The sequence below is a fragment of the Vulpes lagopus genome, chromosome 24, assembly GCF_018345385.1.
Source record: "Vulpes lagopus strain Blue_001 chromosome 24, ASM1834538v1, whole genome shotgun sequence".
In the NCBI taxonomy this organism is placed as follows: Eukaryota; Metazoa; Chordata; class Mammalia; order Carnivora; family Canidae; genus Vulpes; species Vulpes lagopus.
Window position 1 is genome coordinate 2,947,673 of NC_054847.1, and position 25,852 is coordinate 2,973,524.

General features: G+C 37.2%; 1 pseudogene; it reads right to left on the reverse strand.

Moving 5' to 3' along the window:
- Nucleotides 1-19,410: 19,410 nt before the first annotated feature.
- Nucleotides 19,411-20,371, reverse strand: LOC121482108 (annotated as a pseudogene).
- Between the last annotated feature and the right edge of the window lie 5,481 nt (nt 20,372-25,852).

The following is a 25,852-nucleotide window of genomic DNA, read 5'->3' on the forward strand; positions in this document are numbered from 1 at the left end:
AGAGAAAACTCCCCTTATGCTTCTGGCAGGAGGGGAGGGGAAATACACTCAGAGCATTCTGTTGATCTTAACAAGGCTTGCATTTAAGAGAAACTGTTTCACAGAGCTTGACTGTCCTGGGGGAAGAGAAATACCCACCTCCAACCTCCTCTGTCCTTTCCTGTCTCACCTAAGAGGGAAACAACTAAAAAGCACTTGTGAAGGTCGCAGCCCAGGAGCACGGGCTCATTAAAAGATTGACACTTAATCACAGAACTATAGAACACTTACCTTACTTCACACCTCACACCTACATCAATAGGACTCTTGTATAATAACGGGGACAAAACTAAAGAGCTGCATGTCTCAGACCTAACTTAAGAAAAAGGCTCTAGGGACATCTGGGTGGCTTAGTTAAGTGTCTGCCTTCTGCTTAGGTCATGATCCCAGGGTCCTGGGATCCAGCCTCCTGTGCTTTGGGCTTCCTACTCAGTGAGGAGTCTGCTTCTCCCTCTCCCTCTGCTCCTCCCCTACTTACTCTCTCTCAAATAAATAAATACAATCTTTAAAAAAAAAAAAAAGGTCTCTTTGAAATTAAAAAAGAAAAGAAAAAGGCTCAAGAAAAGCTCAAAGACAACAGAAAAGACAAAAACAAAGACACAAGAGGAAATTTTATCTTATGATATCCGTAACAAACAATAAATACAGCCTAACCTATAGCCACATAAATGTGAAACCTCACATGAAGCCCTATTTACCTCAGTTCATTTTTACCCAGGACATCATATTAGCTTCCAACACAAAAAATGGCAAGTTGTACTAAAAGACTAGAAACACATTTTGAAGAGACAGCAAAGATCAGAACAAGACTCAGTTATGGCAGAGATACTGAAATGGCCAAACTGGGATTTTAAAACAACATGATATTCTATAATCTTTAATGGAATAAGTGGACAATTACAAGAACAAATGGGCAATATAAGCAGAAAGATGGAAACAAATAGATATACTAGAAATAAAAAAACACTGTAATAGAAATGAAGAATGCCTTTGATGAACTCATCAATAGACTAGACACTAGCCCAGGAAAGATTCAATCAACTTAAAGATATGTTGATAGAAACTTTCAAAACTGAAATGCAAAGAGAAACAAAAACAAAAAAGACGGAACAGAATATCTAAGAACTGTGGGAAAATTCCAAAAGGTATAACGTATACATAATGGGAATACCAAAATAAGAAAGAAGTAAGATACGGTTGAAGTAATAATGATTGAGAATTTTTCAAAATCAATCTCAGACACCAAGTCACAGATATAGAACACCAAAGATGATAAGTACCAAAAACATACATCTAGGCATAACATTTCAAACCATAGAAATCAAACATAAAGAGAAAATCTTGAAAAAAGGCAAAGGGGAAAAACCCCTTACCTGTATAGAAACAAGGGTAAGAATTACATCAAACTTCTTTTCAAAAACCATGCAAGCAAGAAGAGCAATATGAAATATTTAAACTGTTGAAAGAAAAGAACTACCAATCTAGAATTCCATATTCAGCAAATTAGCCTTGAAAGATGAAGGAGAAATAGACTTCCTTAGAAAAAAATTGACAGTTGTCACCAATATACCAGCCTTGCAAGGAATGTTAAATTCTTCAGAGAGAAGGGAAGGTATGTAAGGTTGAAAAACTCCAATCTATATAAAGGAAGGGAAGAAATAAATCAAGGTAAAATGAAATCTTTTAATTTTACTTTATTTTTAAAATTAAAGTATAAAGTATTTTTAAAAATAAATAAAATCAGAGTATGATTGACATACCGTGTTATATTAGTTTCAGATATGTAACAGTGATTTGATAGTTCTGTATATTATGCAGTGCTCACCTAAGTGTAGTCACCATCTGTCACTATACAAAGTTATTGCAACATTTTTTACTATTGCCAATGCTACTTTTCATCTCTATGACTTACTTATTTTATAACTAGAAGATTGTGCCTCTCAACCCCTTTCACCTATTTTACCCATCTTCCCCTCCTTCTCCTCTGGCAACCATTAGTTTGTTCCCTGTATTTATGATACTGTTTCTGTTTTATGTGTGTGTACTTTAGATCTATAAGTAAAGTAGTATGGTACTCATCTTTCTCTGACTTATTTCATTAGGATAATACACTCTAGGTCCATCCTTGTTCTTAGAGGTGGCAAGATTTCATTCTTTTTTATGGCTGAGTAATGTTCCATTTTATATATATCACATCTACTTTATCCATTCATCTATCAATGGACACCTAGGTTGCTTCCATATTTTGGCTATTATAAATACTGCTGCAATAAACATGTGAGTGCATATATCTCTACAAATTACTGCTTTTGTTTTCTTGGTAAATAGCCAGCTGTGGAACTACTGGATTGTCTGGTATTTCTATTTTTAATTTTTTGAGTGGCTGTACCAGTTTACTTTCCCACCAATAGTGCACAAGGGTTCCCTTTCCTCTACATTCTTGCCAACATTCATTATTTCTTGTCTGTATTAAAAGATTAAAATTATTTAACTTTTTAATTCTTTATTGATCTAACAGGTAACAGTTTTTTCCAAATAATAATAGTGATTATAGCTTATGGATAAATGAAATAAATGACTAAAATGATATAAAAGATGAGAGAGAGGAACTGGGAATACTCTGTTTTAAGGCATTCACAGTCTCCATGAAGTGTTATAGTATTATTTGAAAGAGGATTTGGGTTAAATGTAAATGTATATTACAAACTCAAGGGAAACACATTAAAAAATTTGCCTAGACAAACAAAAACTAAAGGAGTTGATGACCACTAAACCAACCTTGCAAGAAATATTAAAAAGGACTCTGAGTGGGAAGGAAAGACCAAAAGTGATAAAGACAAGAAAGGATCAGAGAAAATCTCCAGAAACAACAACAAAACAGGTAATAAAATGGCAATAAATAAATATCTTTCCAAGAAAGTCTAATTGATATGCTAAGAGAAAAGAAAAAGGGAATCATATAAAATGCTCAATTAAAATCATAAAAGGCAGAAAAATATTTTAAGTAAAAAAAGAAACAAAGAATAAAGGCAATGAATAGAAAACAGACAAGGTCTACTTTATAGATAAAGACAATGGCAGATTAAAAGTAAAGGAATAAGGTGAAGGGATAAAGAAAGACATTAAAAGTAAAAGTAAAGAAATACGATGCCAAGACTAATCAAAAGAAATCTGGAAAACTAAAACAAAAACAAAAGAAAGCTGGAGTAGTTACATTAATTTCAGACAAAGCAGACTTCTTTAGAGCAAAGAAAATTATGAGGGATAAAGAGAGGCTTACATAATGATAAAAGAGTTAATTCTTTAAAAAGGCATGACAATATTTAACATGTTTGTACCTAACAACAGTGTCAAATTATATGAAGCAAAAACATGATAAACATGCAAAAAGAAATAGATGAGGTCATTTTTACAGTTGGAGATTTCAAATTCCTTTTGTTAGTGATTGACAGATCCAGCAAGAATAGAATCAGTAAGGACATAGTTGAAATGAATAGTACCATTAATCAACTGGACCTATTTGACATCTATAGAATACAACATCCAATGACTGTAGAATACACATTCTTCTCAAGCTCACATGGAATTTTCACAAAAATATATCACATTCTTGGCCATAAAACACACCATAAAAATAGACTTTAAAAGAATAGAAATCATATAATGTCTGCTTTCAGACTATGATGGAAGTAAACTAGAAATTAATAACAGAAAGATACCTGGAAAATCTCAAATTATTTGAAGATTAACAGAGTACTGCTAAATACCAAATGGGTCAAAGAGTCTCGAGGGAAGTTTGAAATATTTCCAATTAAATGAAAATGAAAATTCAATTTTTCAAAATTTGTGAGATATCAAGAACAGTATTAGAGGGAAATTTAGAGTACTGAATGCAAATATTAGAAAATAAGAAAGGCATAAAACCAATAATCTGAGTTTCCATACCTTACAAAACTAGAAAAAGAAGGGCAAATTAAATACAAAGTATGCAGAAGAAAAGAAATAATAATAAAAATTAGAGCAGAAATCAATGAAATTGAAAAAAGGAAATCAATAAAGAAAACCAACAAAACAAAAAGCTTGTTCTTGGCAAGATCAACAAAATTGATAACCTCTGGCCAGGTTAACTAAGGAAAAAAGAGAAGACACAAATATCTAATATCAAAAATGAAAGAGGGGCCATACTTATGATTCCCAAGGTCATTAATAGGTTAATAAAGAAATGCTACAAATAACTTTATGCTCACAAATTTGAAAACCTAGATGAAATAGACCAATTCCTTGAAGGACACAGTCTGCCAAAACTCACACAAGGAGAGATATATAATCCAAATAGGCCAATATTCAAAAGAATTGAATCAGTAGTAATTAACTTTCCAAAACAGAAAGCATCAAATTCAGATGGGTTCACTGGTGAATTCTGCCATACATTTAAGGGCTAAGTTATACTATGTGTATACAATATATCCCAAAAATAGAAGAAGAGGGAATGCTTTCCAACTAGTTTTATGATAAAAGATATTACAAGAATAGAAAACTACAGACTAATAAGTCCCATGAAATAGACGCAAAATCTCAACAAAATATAGCAAGTCAAATCCAACAATACATAAAAAGAATCACTCACCACAACCAGAAAGGAATGATTCTGAATATGTAACCCTGCTTCAACATTGCAAAATCAATTAATGAAATTCATCATATAAACATTCTAAAGAAGCAAAATCACATGATGATATCACTAGTTGCAGGAATACTTTACAAAATCCAACACCTTATGATAAAGGCTCTCAGTAAACTAGGAGTAGAGGGGAACTTCCTCAACTTGATAAAGAACATCTACAAAAAACCTAAAGCTAACATTATATTTAATTTGGGGAAAAGATGCTCCACCTAAGATCAGGAATAGGCAAGGATGTCCAATGTCATTACCTATATTCAACATCATACCGGAAGTCCTAGTTAATGCAATAAGACAAGAAAAGAAAATATAGATTGGAAAGGAAGAAGTAAAACTTTCTTTGTTCACAGATGACATGATTGTCTATCTAGAAAATCCCAAAGGATCAACAAGAAAAAAAACCTTCCTTGAATGAATAAAGAATTATATAGCAAGGTTGCAGGATACAAAGGTAATGTACAAAAGTCAATTGCTTTCTTATGTATCTGCACTGAACAACTGGAATTTCAGATTTAAAACATATCATTGACACGAACACCTCCCAAAATGAGATATTTAGGTATGCATCTAACATATAGATATGTATAAGAGCTATATGAGAAAAATGATAAAGTTCTCATGAAAGAAATCAAGGATCTGAATAAAGAGACATTCCATTATATGAATAGGAAGATTCAATGTTGTCAAAATGTCAGTTCTTAACCATCTTGATCTATACTTCCAGCACAATCACAATCAAAATCCTAGCAAGTTGTTTTATGGGTATTGGGAAACTGATTCTAAAATTTATATGAGGAGGAAAAAAAAAAAACCTAAGAATAGCCTACAGAATATTGAAAGAAAAGAACAAAATTGAAGATCATCACTATTTGACTTCAGTTATTACTGTAAAGTGACAGTAATGAAGACAGTGTTGTATTAGTGAACAGACAAGTAGATCAATGGAAGAGAGTAAAGAGCCCAGAAACAGATGCACATAAATGTAGTGTACTTATTGTTGACAAAGAAGCAAAGGCAATTCTGTGGATAAAGGATAATCTTTTTCAACAGATGGTTTTGATACTAGGCATCCATATGTAAAAAATAAAAATGAATATAGAGATAGACCATACATCTTTTACCAAAGTTAATTCAAAATAGATCATAGACCTAGATGATCAAAACTATAAAGCATCTAGAAGATAATTTAGGAGAAAATCTAGGTGAACTTAGGTTTGAGATGACTTTTCAAAAGGATGCAAAAGCATGAAAAAAATAATAACTTAGACTTCATTAAAATTAAAAACTGCTCTGCAAGAAACACTGCTGACACAACGAAAATACAAGCCACAGACAGGGAGAAAATCTTTGAAAAATGCGTATACAATAAAGGACAGATATCCAAAAATATATATATTTAAAAACAATTTAAAACTGAACAATAAAGAAATAACCCCAATTTTAAAATGGGCAAAAGAGGGTCACCAGTTAAGCATTTGACTGTTGATTTCAGCTCAGGTCATGATCTCATAGTGGTGAGATTGAGCCCCACTTTGGGCTCTATGCTGGATGTGGAGCCTGCCTAGGATTCTTTTTCCCTCTCCTTCTGCACCCCTCTACTCGCTTACTCCCTCTATGAATATATATATGTATATTCTTTCTATTTTTCTGTTTCTTTCTGTTTCTATATATATGTGTGTGTGTGTGTGTGTGTGTGTGTGTGTGTATATATGTTAAAGTGGGCAAAAGATCTGAACAAACACCTCATCAAAGAAGATATACAGATGGCAAATAAGCATTTGAAAGATGCTCAACACTATATGTAAATAGAGAATTGCAAATAAAAACAACAGTGAGATACCACATGCACCTATGAGAATGGCAAAAATCTTAAAACACTGACAACACCATATGCTAATGAGGAATTGCAACAACAGGAATTCTCATTTATTGTTGGTGTGAATGCAAACTCGTACAGCTACATTTTAAGACAGTTTGGCAATTTCTTACAGACTAAACATAATCTTATCATATTATGTTATATTCCTTGGTATTTTCCCAAGTGTTAATTTATATTCACACAAAAATCTACACACAGATGTTTTCCCCACATACCCAGTGTGCAGCCCAATACAGGGCTTGAACTCACAACCCTGAGATCATGACCTGAGCCCACATCAAGAGTCAGATGCCTAACTGACTGAGCCACCCAGGTGCCCCAGTTTCAGTAATTATAAATAAAGCTGCTACATATAGCTGCAGACAGGGTCACTTGAGTGGCTCAGTCAGTTAAGCATCCAACTCTTGATCTCAACTTAAGCTTAAGCCTTGATCTCAGGATTGTGAGATCAAGCCCCAAGTTAGGCTCCATACTGTCCACACTGGACTTTTCTTTGTTGGAAGTTTTTGATTACTGATTCAACTTCTTTGCTGGTATCAGTCTGTTCAAATTTTCTATTTCTTTCTATTTCAGTTACGGAAAGTTATATGTTTCTAGGAATGTATTCATTTCTCTTAGGTTGTGCAATTTGTTGGCATATAGTCTTTTATAATAATCTCTTATATTTATGTGGTGTTGGTTTTTTCTCCTCTCTCATTTGTGATTTTATTTGAGTGTGTTTTTTCTTGATAAGTCTGGCTAGAGGTTTATAAATTTTATTGATTTTTTTGAAGGACTAGTCCCTGGTTTCATTGATCTATTCTTTTAATTTTTTAATTTTTTTTTAAATTTTTATTTACTTATGATAGTCACAGAGAGAGAGAGAGGCAGAGACACAGGCAGAGGGAGAAGCAGGCTCCATGCACCGGGAGCCCGATGTGGGATTCGATCCCGGGTCTCCAGGATCGCGCCCTGGGCCAAAGGCAAGCGCCAAACCACTGCGCCACCCAGGGATCCCTCATTGATCTATTCTATTGTGGGTTTTTAAATTTTGTTTTATTTTATTTTTTGTTTCTATTATTTATTTCTGCTCTAATCTTTTTTATTTCCTTCCTTCTGCTGCTTTAAGCTTCATGTTGTTTTTTTTTCTAGCTCCTTTAGGTGTAAGGTTAGGTTGTGTATTTGAGATTTTTCTTACTCCTTGAGGTAGGCCTGTATTGCCATAAACATCCCTCTTAGCTCCACTTTTGCTGCATGCCAAAGGTTTTGGAATATTGTGTTTTCATTTTTGTTTGTTTCCATGTACTTTTCAATTTCTTCTTTTATTTCCTGGTTGGTTCATTCGTTGTTTAGTAGCATGTTATTTAACCTTTATGTATTCGTGGTCTTTCCAGATTTTTTCTTGTGATTGACTTCTGGTTTCATAACAGTGTAGTCAGAAAAGAGGCATGGTGTTTGGACTACAAGCTCAGCAGGTGTCTGCTTCTCCCTCTCCTCTTTCCCTCCCCCTGGTTGTACTCTCTTCTCTCTCTAGCTCTCTCAAAATAAATGAATAAAAAAAATTTTTTTTTAAAAGGTGCGTGGTATGACTTCAATCTTCTTGAATTTGCTGAGGCTTGTTTTGTGGCCTAATATGTGATCTATTCTAGAGAACGTTCCATGTGCACCTGAAAAGAATATGTATTCTGCTGTTTTAAGATTAAATATTCTGAATATATCTGTTAAATCCATCTTGTCCAGTGTGTCATTGAAAACCACTGTTTCCTTGTTGATTTTCTGTTTAGATGATCTGTCCATTGAGGAAAGCAGAGTGTTGGGACACCTGAGTGGCTCAGCAGTTGAGGCTCGGCCTTTGGCTGAGGGCGTGATCCCAGGGAGTCCAGCGATTGAGTCCCACATCTGGCTCCCTGCATGGAGCCTGCCTCTTCCTCTGTCTATGTCTCTGCCTCTCTGTGTGTGTGTGTGTGTGTGTCTCTCATGAATGAATAAGTAAAATGTTTAAAAAAAAGCAGAGTGTTAAAATTAGATCAGTTTTTTTATGCTATTAACTGTTCTACGTATTTGGGTGCTCCCACGTTGGGTGCATAAGTATTTACAATTGCTATATCATCTTCTTAGACTGTTCCTTTATTATTATATAGTGTCCTTCTTTGTCTCTTCTTACAGTCTTCCTTTGAAAGCCTATTTTGGGGGATCCCTGGGTGGCTCAGCGATTTAGTGCCTGCCTTTGGCCCAGGGCGTGGTCCTGGAGTCCCAGGATCCATTCCCACATCCAGCTCCCTGCATGGAGCCTGCTTCTCCCTCTGCCTGTGTCTCTGCCTCTCTCTCTCTCTCTCTCTCTCTCTCATGAGTAAATAAATAAAATCTAAAAAAAAAAAAAAGCCTGTTTTGTCTGATACAAATATTGCTACTCTGGCTTTCTTTTGACATCCATTTGCATGATAGATATTTCTCTCTCCCCTGAAATGACTCTCTTATAGGCAACATATTGATGGGTCTTGTTTTTTAATTCATTCTGTCACTCTATGTCTTTTGATTGGAGTGTTTAGTCCATTTATATTCAAAGTAAAATTATTGTTATATATGTGCTCATTGCCATTTTACTACTAGTTTTGTGGCTGTTTCTGAAGATTTCTCTGATCCTTTTTGTCTTTTTAATGGTTTGCTGGTATTTTTTAGTGATATATTTGGATTTCTTTTTCTTTATTCTTTGGTATTTATTAGTGGTCTTGATTGTTATCATTAGATTTTTACATAACTTCTTCTGCATATAGCAGTCTAAACTCAGCCTGTTTAATTTTGAACCCATTTTTTATTCCTCCCTACATTTTAGGTATATGGTGCCATATTTTACATACTTTTATCTTGTGAGTTCCTTGACTGATTTTTTTTTAATTTTTTTTTTTTTTTTTATGATAGTCACAGAGAGAGAGAGAGAGGCAGAGACACAGGCAGAGGGAGAAGCAGGCTCCATGCACCGGGAGCCCGATGTGGGATTCGATCCCGGGTCTGCAGGATCGCGCCCTGGGCCAAAGGCAGGCGCCAAACCGCTGCGCCACCCAGGGATCCCCCTTGACTGATTTTTTTACAGAAATATTTGTTTTTACTGCATTTGTGTTTCCTACCTTCATACTGTCACTTTTGCTCTTTATTTTCCACTCAAAGGGGGTCCTTTAATATTTCTTGCAGAGCTGGTTGAGTGGTGCTCCTTTAGTTTTTGTTTTTCTAGTAAACTCTTTATCTCTCCTATTCTGAATGATAGCCATGCTGTATAGAGTATTCTTGGCTGTAGATTTTTCCCATTCAGCACTTTGAATATATCATGCCATTCTTTTCTGGCTTGGAAACTGTCTGCTGAAAAATCTCCCAATAGCTTCAGGGGTTTCACTTGTATGTTACTTTGTTGTTGTTGTTGTTTTGCTGCTTAAAATTTTTTTTCTTTATCGCTATATTTTGCCTACTTAATAATAGTATGTCTTGGTGTGTCTCTGCTTTTGTTAACTTTCTGGAGTGGGGGGTTCTCTGTGTCTCTTGGATCTGGATATTTGTTTTCTTCCCTAGACTAGGCAAGTTTTCAGCTTTTATTTCTCGAAATAAATTTTCTGCTTCCTTTTCTCTTCTTTTCCTTCTGAGACTCCTGTAATGCAAATGTTTTATACATTTGATATATACATGTGATGGAGTCACTGATTTTCCTACATTTATTCCTATATTTGCATAAATCTTTTTTCTCTCTTTTGTTCAGCTTGATTACTTTCCATTATTCTGTCTTTTAGGTCATTAATTCACTCTTCTGCTTCTTCCAGCCTGCTTTTCATTCCATTAAATGTGTTTCTAATCTCATTTGTTGCACTCTTCACCTCTGATTGGTTCTTTTTTATCTCTGTGTTAAGGGCCTCACTGATGTCTTCATTCTTTTCTCAAGCCCAGTGACTGTCGTAATGATCGTAATGATCGATGTTTTAAACACTCCCTCAGGTTTGTTACTTCTGTCTGTTTCACTTTGATCTCTGGCTGTGGCCTTGTTCTGTTCTTGCATTTGGGACAAATTTCTCTGTCTTCTCATTTTCTCTTAGTCTGTTTCTCCATGTTTCTCCTGTTTCTCCATGTTAGAACAGTCAGCTACATCTTCTAGTTAATGGCTTCTTGAGGGTAATGGCTTTATGGAGAAGAGGTTTTTAGTGACCTGACATGTAGTGTCCCCTGTTCCCCAGGGCCCGATTCTTCCAGGAGTGTCTCCAAGGTGTGCTGCATACATTCTGCTGTTTTGTCCTGGCTGCTTTATCCTTCAGGCCTGCCATTGGCAAAGCGCCTGTTGTGGGCAGTGATTGGTCCGTAACCCAAATGTGGTGCATTTTAACTAGGTGTGCTCCAGTCTATTTGTGAAATGATACCTGTCTTCACCACTAACAGGACCGAGGCTCCACAAAACTCCCCAATCTAGATGTGTGATGTGAGCAGGGGTTTGGATCAGTCTTGTGGGGAGGTGGCCCATGGTGCTGGGACAGAGGCAAGCATGACTAGGAAGGGTGGTTACCAGAGTTCAGGAGGGCAGGGCTTAGTGTAAGCAAGTTAGGTAGCAAGTATCAGTGCCGTGCTGGTTCCCACAGATGGTCCTAAGAATATGGTGAGGGGTGGGGTGGGAAATGGCACCTGCCAGTTCCTTTGTTCCTGGAAGGGTCTCTTCATGAACACTGCCTCTCTGGGACACGGTATATAAGATGAGCAAATAACCTCCCCACTGTGTGTCTCAGGTGCTGTTCAGATTGCTATTTCCACGATGTATGTCTGCAGGCTGTTTGCCCTGCCTTCTCTTCAAGAGCAGCCTCAATGCCTCTGGGCACTCTCCCCAGCACCAAACCCACTGACCTTAAGACACCAGGCTTTAACCCTACAAGTTGCTTGACTCATTGCCCCTCTTAGTTTCCAAGCCAATTTTTTTTTTTTAAGATTTTTTATTTATTTATTCAGAGAGAGAGAGAGAGGCAGAGACACAGGCAGAGGGAAAAGCAGGCTCCACGCAAGGAGCCCGACCTGGGACTCGATCCCAGGTCTACAGGATCATACCCCGGGCTGCAGGCCGCACTAAACCGCTGCACCGCCGGGGCTGCCCTCCAAGCCAATTTCTACAGGGATTAATTTTCTCTGTGTGCTCCCCTGTGTGTTAGTCGGTCTCTCTGTTTCTCTCCCAAACTGGATCTCTGCACTTCCCAACTTCTTTTTTTTTTTTTAAGATTTTATTTTATTCATGAGGGACACACACACACAGAGAGAGAGAGAGAGAGAGAGAGAGAGAGAGAGAGAGGCAGAGATACAGGCAGAGGAGAGAAGCAGGCTCCATACAGGGAGCCAGACATGGGACTTGATCCGAAGGATCGGTCCGTGGGACTGGACCGAAGGCGGTGCTAAACCACTGAGCCAGCCAGGCTGCCCTGCACCTTCTTCAATGTGGCTGCTTGCTTTTCTTTTCTTTTCTTTTCTTTTCTTTTCTTTTCTTTTCTTTTCTTTTCTTTCTTTCTTTTCTTTCTTTCATAGAGAGCATAAGGGGTACAAGAAGTAGGGGGCAGAGGGAAAGGGAGAAGCAGACTTTCTGCTGAGCAGTGCACTCAATATGGGGCTCGATTCAAGCACCCTGGGATCATGACCTAAGCCTAAGGCAAATGCTTACCTGACTAACCAGCCAGGCACTTCTCTTCTCTCCCTTTAGTTGTGGAGTTTGTTCTGCCTGTCTTTGGGTTGATTCCTAGGATATTTAGGATGATTTGACAGCTCTCTAGTTGTGTTCAGGGGTGAAGTGTGCCTGGAGTCCTCGTACTCCACCACTATCTTCCTTCTCTCCTATTTAACATTTTTAAATGTGGCAGCTATTTTATGTCCCCCCCCCCATTAATTTGCTTATTTAATGCATCTGAAGGCTTCACAGGAGACTGAAGTGTTTTTAAATGATAGAATCTAATCTCCCTTAGTCTTAGATATCTGGGAAACAAAGTCCTATCCAGAAAAAGGGCTTAGCTCAAACAAACTGCCAATCTCTTTCATAAAATATCTGACAAGTTTGGAAGCAGCCTAAGGTAGGAAACTGAAGAGCAGAGTTTAAAACTGCCAAAAGGCAGAACAACTTTCTGCATCTTTGGAACAGACAAAGTCGACCTGTCAGGCTTTCAGTCCAAAAGTGAGAGTGTCTTGACATTATATAAATCAGATAGGGTCTGTTTCTAACTATAACTGAGGTCAAACTTCATCCCAGTATAGTTATTTTTTTTATTATTGAGATAGGATGGGCACATTATATTGTGTTCAGGTATACAACATAGTGATTTGATATTTGCATACACTACAGAATTACCTCCAAAGTCTAGTTACCATCTGTCACCATACAAAGTTAATACAGTATTATTGACTATATTCTCATGTTGTACATTATATTCTCATGACTTATTTATTTTATAACAGGAAGTTTTCAATTCTTGATCCTCTTTGTCCACTTCATACTTCCATAAATTCCTTCCCCGCTTGCAGCCTGTTTTCTATATTTATGAATCTGGGTTTTATTTTGTTTTGTTTGTTTGATCCTACATAGGTAGGATCATAAATCTACATAAATCATGTGGTATTTGTCTTTCTCTGACTTATTTCACTTAGAATAATACCCTCTAGGTCCATTTGTGTTCTTGCACATAGTAAGACTTCATTCTTTTTTATGGCTGAGTAGTATTATATTGTGTATATTTGCCATATCATCTTCATCCATGGACACTTAGGTTTCCATATCTTGGCCATTGTAAATAATGCTGCAGTGAACATAGGGGTGCAGATACCTTTTTAAATTAGTGTTTTCATTTTCTTCAGTAAGATACCCAGTAGTGGAATTCCTAGATTATATGGTAATTCTATTTTAAATTTTGGAGGAAAATTATGCTGTTTCCCATAGTGGCTGTACCAGTTTACATTCCCACCAATAGTAAACCAGGGTTCCTTTTTTGTCCACATCCTTGCCAACCCTTGTTATTGCTTGTCTTTTTGATGATGGCCATTCTGACAGGTGTGATACATCTCATTGTGGTTTTTATTTTTATTTCCCTAATAATTAGTGATGTTGAACACCCATCTTTTCATATGTCTATTGGATGGCTTGAAAAATTTCATATGTCATATGTCTGTATGGCTTGAAAAATTTCTATTCAGATTCTCCACCCATTTTTTAATCAGATCATTTTTTGGCATTGAGATATCTGAGTTCTTTATGTATTTTAGATATCAGCCATTTATCAAATGTATGATTTGAATATATCTTCTCCTATTCAGTGGATTGCCTCTTCATTTCGTTGATAGTTTTCCTCAGTGTGCAGAAGCTTCTTAGTTCAGTGTAGTTTCATTTGTTTAATTTTGCTTTTGTTTTCTTTGCCTTTACAGTCAGATTGAAAAAAACAGCACTAAGATCAATGCCAAGGGGTTTATTATTACCTATGTTTTCTTCTAGGAGTTTTGTGGTTTAAGGTCTTATATTAAAGTCTTTAATCCACTATGATTAAATTTTGTATATGGTGTAAGATAGTGATCTAGGTTCATTCTTTTTTCTTTAATTAAAAAAATTATTTTCTGGGTGAGCCTGGGTGGCTCAGCGGTTTGGTGCCTGCCTTTGGCCCAGGGCGCGATCCTGGAGACCCGGGATCAAGTCCCACGTCAGGCTCCCTGCTTGGAGCCTGCTTCTCCCTCTGCCTGTGTCTCTGCCTCTCTCTCTCTCTCTCTGTATATCATGAATAAATAAATAAAATATTTTAAAAATAATAAAAATAAAAAAATATATATTTTTAAGTAGACTCCATGTCCAGTATGGAACCCAGTGTGAGGCTTTAACTCATGACCCTGAGATCAAGACCTGAGCTGAGATCAAGATCAGTTGACTGAGCTACCCAGGTGCCCCAGGTTTATTCTTTTGCATTAAGTGTCTAGTTTCTCCAACGGCATTTATTGAAAAGACTGTCTTTTCCCCATGTCTTGCCTCCTTTGTTGTAGATTAATTGATCATATAAGTATGGGTATTTTGGTGATCTCCTGTACTCTTGGTCTATGGTGTCTATTTTTGTGCTAGTATCATACTGTTTCGATTCTATTGCTTTGTAGTATATCATGAAATCTGAGATTGTGATAACTCCAGCTTTGTTCTACTTTCTGAAGATTGCTTTAGCTATTCAGGTCTTTTGTGGATCCATACAAATTTTTAATTTAAAAAATATTTTTTAAAATTTTTACTTAAAGGGCACCTGGGTGGCTCAGTGTGTTAAGTGTCAGGACTCAATCTCAGCTTAGGTCTTGATCTCAGGGTCATGAGTTAAAGTGAGTTCAAGCCCCACATTGGGCTCCATGCTGGGTGTGTAGCCTACTGAAAAAAAAAAGTTTTTACTTCAATTCCAGTTAGTTTAGAGTAACATCAGTTTCAAGTGTACAATATAGTGATTCTTCACTTCCATACAACACTTGGTGCTCATCACAAGTGCTCTCCTTAATCCTCATCACCTATATAACCCATTCTCCCCACCCCCTCCCCTTTAGTAACCATAAGTTTGTCCTTTATAGTTAAGAATCGGCTTCTTTATTTGCCTCTCTGTTTTCCCTTCCTATTTGTTTTGTTTCTTAATTTCCACATATGACTGAATCATATGATATTTGTCTTTCTTTAATTGACTTATTTTGCTTAGCATAATACTCTCTATACAAATTTTATGATTGTTTGCTCTAGTTCTGTGAAAAATGCTATTTGTATTGATAGGAATTGCATTGAATCTATAGATTGCTTTGGGTAGTAGGGACATTTTAACTATACTAATTCTTCTAATCCATGGCCATGACATACCTTTCTATTTGTTCTGGTCATCTTTAGTATCACCAATATCTTATAAGTTTCAGAGTATACATCTTTTAACTCCTTGTTTTAATTTATTCTTGGGGGGTGGTATAATTTTATTTATTTTTTATTTTTTTAAAGAGAACTTTGTATTACTTATATGTACAGAAAATTCAACAGCATCCACTCAGTCTGGTTTGGTGGCCATTTATTTTATTCATGAGGGACACACAGAGAGAGAGAGAGAGAGAGAGAGAGAGGCAGAGATACAGGCAGAGGAGAGAAGCAGGCTCCATACAGGGAGCCAGACATGGGACTTGATCCGAAGGATCGGTCCGTGGGACTGGACCGAAGGCGGTGCTAAACCACTGAGCCAGCCAGGCTGCCCTGCACCTTCTTCAGTGTGGCTGCTTGCTTTTCTTTTCTTTTCTTTTCTTTTCTTTTCTTTTCTTTTCTTTTCTTTCTTTCTTTCTCTTTCTTTCTTTCATAGAGAGCATAAGGGGTACAAGAAGTAGGGGGCAGAGGGAAAGGGAGAAGCAGACTTTCTGCTGAGCAGCGCACTCAATATGGGGCTGGATTCAAGCACCCTGGGATCATGACCTAAGCCTAAGGCAAATGCTTACCTGACTAACCAGCCAGGCACTTCTCTTCTCTCCCTTTAGTTGTGGAGTTTGTTCTGCCTGTCTTTGGGTTGATTCCTAGGATATTTAGGATGATTTGACAGCTCTCTAGTTGTGTTCAGGGGTGAAGTGTGCCTGGAGTCCTCGTACTCCACCACTATCTTCCTTCTCTCCTATTTAACATTTTTAAATGTGGCAGCTATTTTATGTCCCCCCCCCCATTAATTTGCTTATTTAATGCATCTGAAGGCTTCACAGGAGACTGAAGTGTTTTTAAATGATAGAATCTAATCTCCCTTAGTCTTAGATATCTGGGAAACAAAGTCCTATCCAGAAAAAGGGCTTAGCTCAAACAAACTGCCAATCTCTTTCATAAAATATCTGACAAGTTTGGAAGCAGCCTAAGGTAGGAAACTGAAGAGCAGAGTTTAAAACTGCCAAAAGGCAGAACAACTTTCTGCATCTTTGGAACAGACAAAGTCGACCTGTCAGGCTTTCAGTCCAAAAGTGAGAGTGTCTTGACATTATATAAATCAGATAGGGTCTGTTTCTAACTATAACTGAGGTCAAACTTCATCCCAGTATAGTTATTTTTTTTATTATTGAGATAGGATGGGCACATTATATTGTGTTCAGGTATACAACATAGTGATTTGATATTTGCATACACTACAGAATTACCTCCAAAGTCTAGTTACCATCTGTCACCATACAAAGTTAATACAGTATTATTGACTATATTCTCATGTTGTACATTATATTCTCATGACTTATTTATTTTATAACAGGAAGTTTTCAATTCTTGATCCTCTTTGTCCACTTCATACTTCCATAAATTCCCTTCCCCGCTTGCAGTCTGTTTTCTATATTTATGAATCTGGGTTTTATTTTGTTTTGTTTGTTTGATCCTACATAGGTAGGATCATAAATCTACATAAATCATGTGGTATTTGTCTTTCTCTGACTTATTTCACTTAGAATAATACCCTCTAGGTCCATTTGTGTTCTTGCACATAGTAAGACTTCATTCTTTTTTATGGCTGAGTAGTATTCTATTGTGTGTATTTGCCATATCATCTTCATCCATGGACACTTAGGTTTCCATATCTTGGCCATTGTAAATAATGCTGCAGTGAACATAGGGGTGCAGATACCTTTTTAAATTAGTGTTTTCATTTTCTTCAGTAAGATACCCAGTAGTGGAATTCCTAGATTATATGGTAATTCTATTTTAAATTTTGGAGGAAAATTATGCTGTTTCCCATAGTGGCTGTACCAGTTTACATTCCCACCAATAGTAAACCAGGGTTCCTTTTTTGTCCACATCCTTGCCAACCCTTGTTATTGCTTGTCTTTTTGATGATGGCCATTCTGACAGGTGTGATACATCTCATTGTGGTTTTTATTTTTATTTCCCTAATAATTAGTGATGTTGAACACCCATCTTTTCATATGTCTATTGGATGGCTTGAAAAATTTCATATGTCATATGTCTGTATGGCTTGAAAAATTTCTATTCAGATTCTCCACCCATTTTTTAATCAGATCATTTTTTGGCATTGAGATATCTGAGTTCTTTATGTATTTTAGATATCAGCCATTTATCAAATGTATGATTTGAATATATCTTCTCCTATTCAGTGGATTGCCTCTTCATTTCGTTGATAGTTTTCCTCAGTGTGCAGAAGCTTCTTAGTTCAGTGTAGTTTCATTTGTTTAATTTTGCTTTTGTTTTCTTTGCCTTTACAGTCAGATTGAAAAAAACAGCACTAAGATCAATGCCAAGGGGTTTATTATTACCTATGTTTTCTTCTAGGAGTTTTGTGGTTTAAGGTCTTATATTAAAGTCTTTAATCCACTATGATTAAATTTTGTATATGGTGTAAGATAGTGATCTAGGTTCATTCTTTTTTCTTTAATTAAAAAAATTATTTTCTGGGTGAGCCTGGGTGGCTCAGCGGTTTGGTGCCTGCCTTTGGCCCAGGGCGCGATCCTGGAGACCCGGGATCAAGTCCCACGTCAGGCTCCCTGCTTGGAGCCTGCTTCTCCCTCTGCCTGTGTCTCTGCCTCTCTCTCTCTCTCTCTGTATATCATGAATAAATAAATAAAATATTTTAAAAATAATAAAAATAAAAAAATATATATTTTTAAGTAGACTCCATGTCCAGTATGGAACCCAGTGTGAGGCTTTAACTCATGACCCTGAGATCAAGACCTGAGCTGAGATCAAGATCAGTTGACTGAGCTACCCAGGTGCCCCAGGTTTATTCTTTTGCATTAAGTGTCTAGTTTCTCCAACGGCATTTATTGAAAAGACTGTCTTTTCCCCATGTCTTGCCTCCTTTGTTGTAGATTAATTGATCATATAAGTATGGGTATTTTGGTGATCTCCTGTACTCTTGGTCTATGGTGTCTATTTTTGTGCTAGTATCATACTGTTTCGATTCTATTGCTTTGTAGTATATCATGAAATCTGAGATTGTGATAACTCCAGCTTTGTTCTACTTTCTGAAGATTGCTTTAGCTATTCAGGTCTTTTGTGGATCCATACAAATTTTTAATTTAAAAAATATTTTTTAAAATTTTTACTTAAAGGGCACCTGGGTGGCTCAGTGTGTTAAGTGTCGGACTCAATCTCAGCTTAGGTCTTGATCTCAGGGTCATGAGTTAAAGTGAGTTCAAGCCCCACATTGGGCTCCATGCTGGGTGTGTAGCCTACTGAAAAAAAAAAGTTTTTACTTCAATTCCAGTTAGTTTAGAGTAACATCAGTTTCAAGTGTACAATATAGTGATTCTTCACTTCCATACAACACTTGGTGCTCATCACAAGTGCTCTCCTTAATCCTCATCACCTATATAACCCATTCTCCCCACCCCCTCCCCTTTAGTAACCATAAGTTTGTCCTTTATAGTTAAGAATCGGCTTCTTTATTTGCCTCTCTGTTTTCCCTTCCTATTTGTTTTGTTTCTTAATTTCCACATATGACTGAATCATATGATATTTGTCTTTCTTTAATTGACTTATTTTGCTTAGCATAATACTCTCTATACAAATTTTATGATTGTTTGCTCTAGTTCTGTGAAAAATGCTATTTGTATTGATAGGAATTGCATTGAATCTATAGATTGCTTTGGGTAGTAGGGACATTTTAACTATACTAATTCTTCTAATCCATGGCCATGACATACCTTTCTATTTGTTCTGGTCATCTTTAGTATCACCAATATCTTATAAGTTTCAGAGTATACATCTTTTAACTCCTTGTTTTAATTTATTCTTGGGGGGTGGTATAATTTTATTTATTTTTTATTTTTTTAAAGAGAACTTTGTATTACTTATATGTACAGAAAATTCAACAGCATCCACTCAGTCTGGTTTGGTGGCCAGTTCTTTAGCCTTTGCCTTTTCCAATTTGGCAATGTGAGCTACCGATTTTAGACCTAGGACATTGCTTCCCCAGTGGCAGTTTTTCTCATTATATCTGCCATTGTAATTGGTCTTGATAGTTTCTACCAGCTTAGCCAGAGCTCCTTTGTTTTCCAAGTTAACCTCTGTGAACACAACAGTGTTAAAGGTCTTCTTGTGGACCAGACACCCCAGCCTGTCCCCTTGATAATGCAGTAGGGAACCCCCCTCTTATAACACAGTGCAGGCAGGAAGACAACCAGCTTAATGGGATTCATATCATGTGCAAACACTACCAGCTGAGCTTTCTTGTTTTCCACCAAGGCGATGACAATATGTTCTTTTCAATTTTATTTATTTATTCATGAGAGACACACAGAGAGAGGTAGAGACAGGCAGAGGGAGAAGCAGGCTCCTCGCAGGGAGCCTAATATGGGACTCAATCCCAGGACCAGGATCACGCCCTGAGCCGAAGGCAGAGGCTCAACCGCTGAGCCACCCAGGCATCCCAATGATGACAATATTAATTCTACCTTGAAGGACAGGTAGCCTCTTAGCGAGTATATCCCCTTTGCCAGCAGCTTTCTTCTCAGCCTGAACCAACAATCTCTATTTCTTCTTTTGCTTTGTCTCTTGTCTGTATTTGTAGACAAGCTTAAGCATTTGAGTAGCTGTTTGGCAGTCCAACATCTAGGTGAGGCACTTTTAGATGTTTATAGAAAATAGCCCTTTGCTGCTGCAGCCAGACATAGCAGGGACATTTGACAAAGCAATTGAGGTCCCTTTTGGGCTGAATGTCTTATCCAATGCCAAAATTCTTGGGTCTTTTCTTGAACAGGAGACTGACCACGTTCTTAGCCTCCTGCTTCTTCATAACAGTAGGAGCCGGGATCACCTTCTTAGCCTTCTTTCCTTTCGGCATCTTTAATGGCTGAAGGAGAGAGTGGTGTCATTTTAAATGGGACTGTTGTCTTAATTTCTCTTTCTACTACCTCATTATTAGTGTACAGAAATGGAACAGATTTCTGTATATTAATTTCATGTCCTGTAACTTTACTGAATTCATTTATCAGTTCTAATAGATTTTTGGTGGAGTTTTTAGGGTTTTCAATAGATAGTTTCAGATCATCTGCAAATAGTGACTGTTTTACTCCTTTACCAATGTGGATGAATGAGTTTTATTTATTATTATTAATCTTGGTCTGATTGCTGCAGCCAAGGCTGCCAGTACTATGTTGAATAAGTGTCTTGTTCCTGATCTTAGATAATAAGATTTTAGTTATTCACCATTAAGTATGTTGTTTTTAATTTTTTAATTATAAAATTATAATTATAGTATATATTACATATATAAAAAGTATAATTATAATTTGTAAATTATAAAATTTTATAAAATTATGTATACAAATGTGTTTTTAATTTTTATTTCATTATTTCTGCTCTGATCTTTATTGTTCCCTTCCTTCTGATAGCTCTGAGCTTTGTTCTTCTTTTCCTAGCATCTTTAGGTGTTTATTTGAGATTTTTCTTGTTTCTTTTCTTTTCTTTTTTTTTTTTTTCTTTTTCTTGTTTCTTGAGGTAGACCTGTAATGCTATAAATTTCCCTCTCAGAATCTTTGCTGTGTCCCAAAGATATTGGACCATTGTGGTTTTATTTTCATTTGCCTCCATGTATTTGTTGGTTTCCTCTTTGATTTCTTAGTTGACACATTCATCATTTAGTAGCATGTTGTTTAGCCTCCATGGTTTTTAGTGCTTTCCAGATTTTTTTTTTTTGCAACTGATTTCTAGTTTCATACAGTTGTGGTTAGAAAAGATGCTTGATATGATTTAAATCTTCTTAAATTCATTGAGATTTGTGTTTGTGGCCTAATGTGATCAATCCTGGAGAATGCTCCATATATCCTTGAAGTATTTGGAATGCTCCAAATATTCTATTTGTTTTCAGTGGAATGTTCCATATATATCTATATATCAGGTTTATCTAGTGTAATGTATTATTCAAAACCACTGTTTCCTTGTTGATTTTCTGTCTGAATGATCTATCCATTATGTAAATGTCCCCTACTATTATTGTATTACTGTTGATTTCTTCCTTTATGTCTGTTAATATTTGCTTCATGTATTTAGGTGCTCTTATGTTGTATATGTGGTCTTATGGTGTATAGACATTTACAATTGTTATATTCTTTTGTTGGATTGACCCTTTTATCATTATGTAGTGCCCTTCTTTGTCTCTTGCTATAGTCTTTATTTTAAAGTCTATTTCGTCTGATATAAGTATTGCTATCCCAGCTTTTTTTATTTGCATGGTATATATTTTTTCTATTTTTTCATTTTTCAATCTGTATCATTTAGGTCTGAAGTGAGTCTCCTATAGGCAGTGATAGATGGATTTTGTTTGTTTGTTTTAGCCATTCAGTTACCTATGTCTTTTTTTTTAAGATTTTATTTATTTATTCATAAGAGACACAGAGAGAGACAGAGACATAGGAAGAGGGAGAAGCAGGCTCCCTGTAGGAAGCCTGATGCAGGACTCGATCCCAGAACTCCAGGATCACACCCTGAGCTGAAGGCAGAGGCTCAACTGCTGAGCTACCCAGGCGTCTCACCCTATGTCTTTTGATTTGAGCATTTAATCTGATTTGAGCATCTACATTTATAGTAATTATTGCCATTTTGTTCATCGTGAAAGTTTTTCCTTTTTTTTTTTTTTTTCACTTCTACTCATGGCCTTCTCTTTCCATTAAAGAATTCCCTTTAACATATCTTGTAAGGCTAACTTAGTGTTGATGAACTCCAACTTTTCTTTGTCAGGGAAGCACTTTATCCCTCCTTCTTCCCCCTCCCTCCACCTTTTTTATTTCTCTTTCTATTCTGAAAGATAGCCTTGCTAGATAGAGTATTCTTGGTTGTAATTTTTTTTTTCTTTGAGCACTTTGAACATATAATGCCACTCCTTTCTGGCCTGTAATGTCTGGTGAAAGACCAGCTGATACCAGCTTAGTTCTTTTTTTTTTTTTTTAAAGATTTTATTTATTTATTCATGAGAGACAGAGAGAGAGAGAGAAAGAAGAGAGAGAGAGAGAGAGAGAGAGAGAGAGGGCAGAGACACAGGCAGAGGGAGAAGCAGGCTCCATACAGGGAGCCTGACGTGGGACTCAATCCTAGGACTCCAGGATCACGCCTTGGGCTGATGGCAGGCACTAAACCGCTGAGCCATCCAGGGATCCCCACCAGCTTAGTTCTTGATTGAACCAGAAGGGAGAAGCATTTTCTGATAGGAAAAAAATACAATCTTCAGTTGCTATGATTCCTTTTTAAATAATTTTCAGCATTCTGTAAAAATTATGAGACAGGTAATGAAGCAAAAAATTAACCAATAATCAAGAAGAAAAGAGTCAACATATGTAGTAGACCCACAAATAGACTCACAATATAGTAAAGAAGATAGAGAAAACAGTGGGCCATATGGGTGGAAAGGTGGAGATTTTCTACAAAGAAATGGAATATGCAAAGACAAATCATGTGAACATTGAAAACTCTGATACCATGAGGATTAATAACTCATGCACAGGTCCAAGAGAACAGAGTCTGATTTGAGAATTTCTGGGAACTAGAAAGATTATGATGGATTCCTCGTCCCCCCATATAGAACTTAAAAATAATACTAAACCACAAAATAAATAAGTGCAATAAAGTCCATCAGAATTCTGCCTCTCCCATGATGACTACATTCTTTTTTATTAAGATTTATATTTTTAGGTAATCTATACACCCAACATGGGGCTCAAACTTACAACCCCAAGATCAAGAGTCATATGCTCTACTAAGCCAGCCAAATGCCCTCATGATGACTAGTTTCAATGCCTTTGTTTCTTTCTTGACAGATCCTCTTAAAACTCATTTTTTCAGCTGTTTCAGTGACCTAAGCTGCTGCTCATTTGTCCCCTTTGACAGAACTGTCACCCTCTGGGTGGGAACAGGTGAGGAACCACCTGCCATGGAGAAATATCCTGAACAGAGAGGGCAGACATTGCCCCCTACTTGCCCTTCCATATCCATTCCTGGCCAAGCCCCAAGGAGTCCCCAGAAGAGCTAAAGCTGGCCAGGCTTAACCCAGAAACTGCCAGTGGAGCCCACCAAGGGGCAAGGCTAAAACTGGCTAATGGTTGACTTATCCCAAATATTGATAGAGCCCAGGTCTTCCTGCCATTACTTAACCATACATGACTCCTCCCCCTCACCTGCGACCTGGCTCCATGTCACAGAGGACAGAACAGGAGCTTTGAAGCCTACCACAAATTCCACCCAACTCCCCCATTATGGACAACTTATAGAGTCCCTCTGAGCCCCCTTCCTCCTCATCAATATGAAGAGAATCAGCAGTACTCCTTTTTAGTTGCTATGAGACAACTGCCATCATGTGGTTAGCTAAGTGAGGGTGATCGGTAGGTACTGCTATTCTCATCCCTGCCCTCAGCCTGCAGTCTACCCTGAGACAAGTGGGGCTGGTTAGCCATCTCTTCCCTGGGGCTCTTCTTGCTCATCCTCTCCTGGGCCCCTCTTGGGACTTGGCCCACCCATTCCTGGACCTGTGCCCATAAGTTTTTCAGCCCCACCACCCTGCCACCTCCCGCCAGCTCTCCCTGTGCCTCTTTAGCCTCAGTATAGCTAGCACTTTGCCATCTGTCCTTTCCCTCCTGCTCTGCCCCCCTGGTTCAGCTGAGTGGAGAGCTCCTTAGGAGGCAGAAACCCCAACCCCTCACCCCAGCAGCCCCAGAGCAGGATTCTCTGCACATGGCCAGCTTCCACTGGAGAATTAAACTCCTACTTTCATAGACAACTCCGCTTGTGCATATCTCTCCCATCTCTGAAGAAGTTTTAGTTACTGTGACCCGCACTCCTAGACTTTGCATGAAGGAGTAAGGAAAAAAAGGGAGGGAGAAGCTTACTGAGAGCTTTACCTCCAGGCACCCTGCAGATTTTTATTTTGTTTGATCCTTACAACTGCGAGGGATATAGTATATATGAACCCAAGTTCTTAGATGAGGAAATGGAGGTTCAGGGTCAGGCAGCAAGGCTTAGGCACCAACAGGGAGATATCTATGGCACTACATATAAAATAAGCTGGGCAGCTGTTGCTGTTTTGGTTTTTTGTTCATTTTGAAGCATAAGCTTGTTTAAGAAGCGACTGTTCTTTAAAAGTTTGATGGAATTCACAGACACAAAACAACATGTGACTGAGGCTTTGGAAGAGGAGAAGGGATGGCTTTCAGCACCACTTCAATTTTCTCCTTGTGTTTTAAGAAATGTATCTATTTCATTTATAGCAAAACAGTTCCTAATTCACTCTCCTTTCTATTTAATTTTTTATTGAGATATAATTGACATTTAACATTATATTAGTTTCAAGTACAGAATAATGGTTTAGTATTTGTGTATATTGTAAAATGATCACCACAATAAGTCTAGTTAACATCCATCACCACACTTAGTTACAAATTTTGTTTTCTATGAGAACATCAAGACCTACTTTCTTAGCAGCCTTCAAATATACACTACAGTGTTATCAACTATAGTCACTATGTTGCACATTACATCCTCAAGACTTATTTTATAGCTGGAAGTTTATGCCTTTTGACCCCTTTCACCCATTTTTCCCACCCCCAAATCCCCTCCTCTGGCAACCACCAATCTGGCATCTGTATCTATGAAGTTGATTGATTGGTTAGTTAGTTAGTTAGTTAGATTCCACGTATAACTGAGACACTATAGTATTTGTCTTTCTTTGTCTGACTTAATTAGCTCAGTGATCCCAGAGTCCATTCATGTTGCACAAATGGCAATGGGTCTCTACCCCATTGTGAATATCTGTGTATGGTGTAAGATAGTGGTCCAGTTTCATTCTTGTGCATGAGGCTCTCCAGTTTTCCCAATACTATTTATTGAAAAGATGGTCCTTTTTTCTACTGTATATTCTGACCTCTTTGTAAATTATTGATCATGTATGCATGGGTTTATTTCTGGGCTCTCTGTTATGTTGATCTGTTTTTATGCCATATTTGTACTGTTTTGATATTCTTAACACCCACCACCCATTTAGCCTGTCCTCCACCCACCTTACTCCATCAACCCTTAGTTTGTTCTCTGTCTTCAAGGATCTTCTATGATTTCGTTCTCTCTCTCTCTCTCTCTCTCTCTTCCTTCCCATATATTCATCTGCTTTGTTTCTTAAATTCTGCATGTGACTGAATCATATGGTATTTGTCTTTCTCTGACTTACTTACTTCACTTAGCATAATACACTCTAGCCCCATTCATGCCATTGCAAGTGGCAAGATTTCATTCTTTTTAGTGGCTGAGTAATCCTCCATTATATATATTATAATGTGTGTGTGTG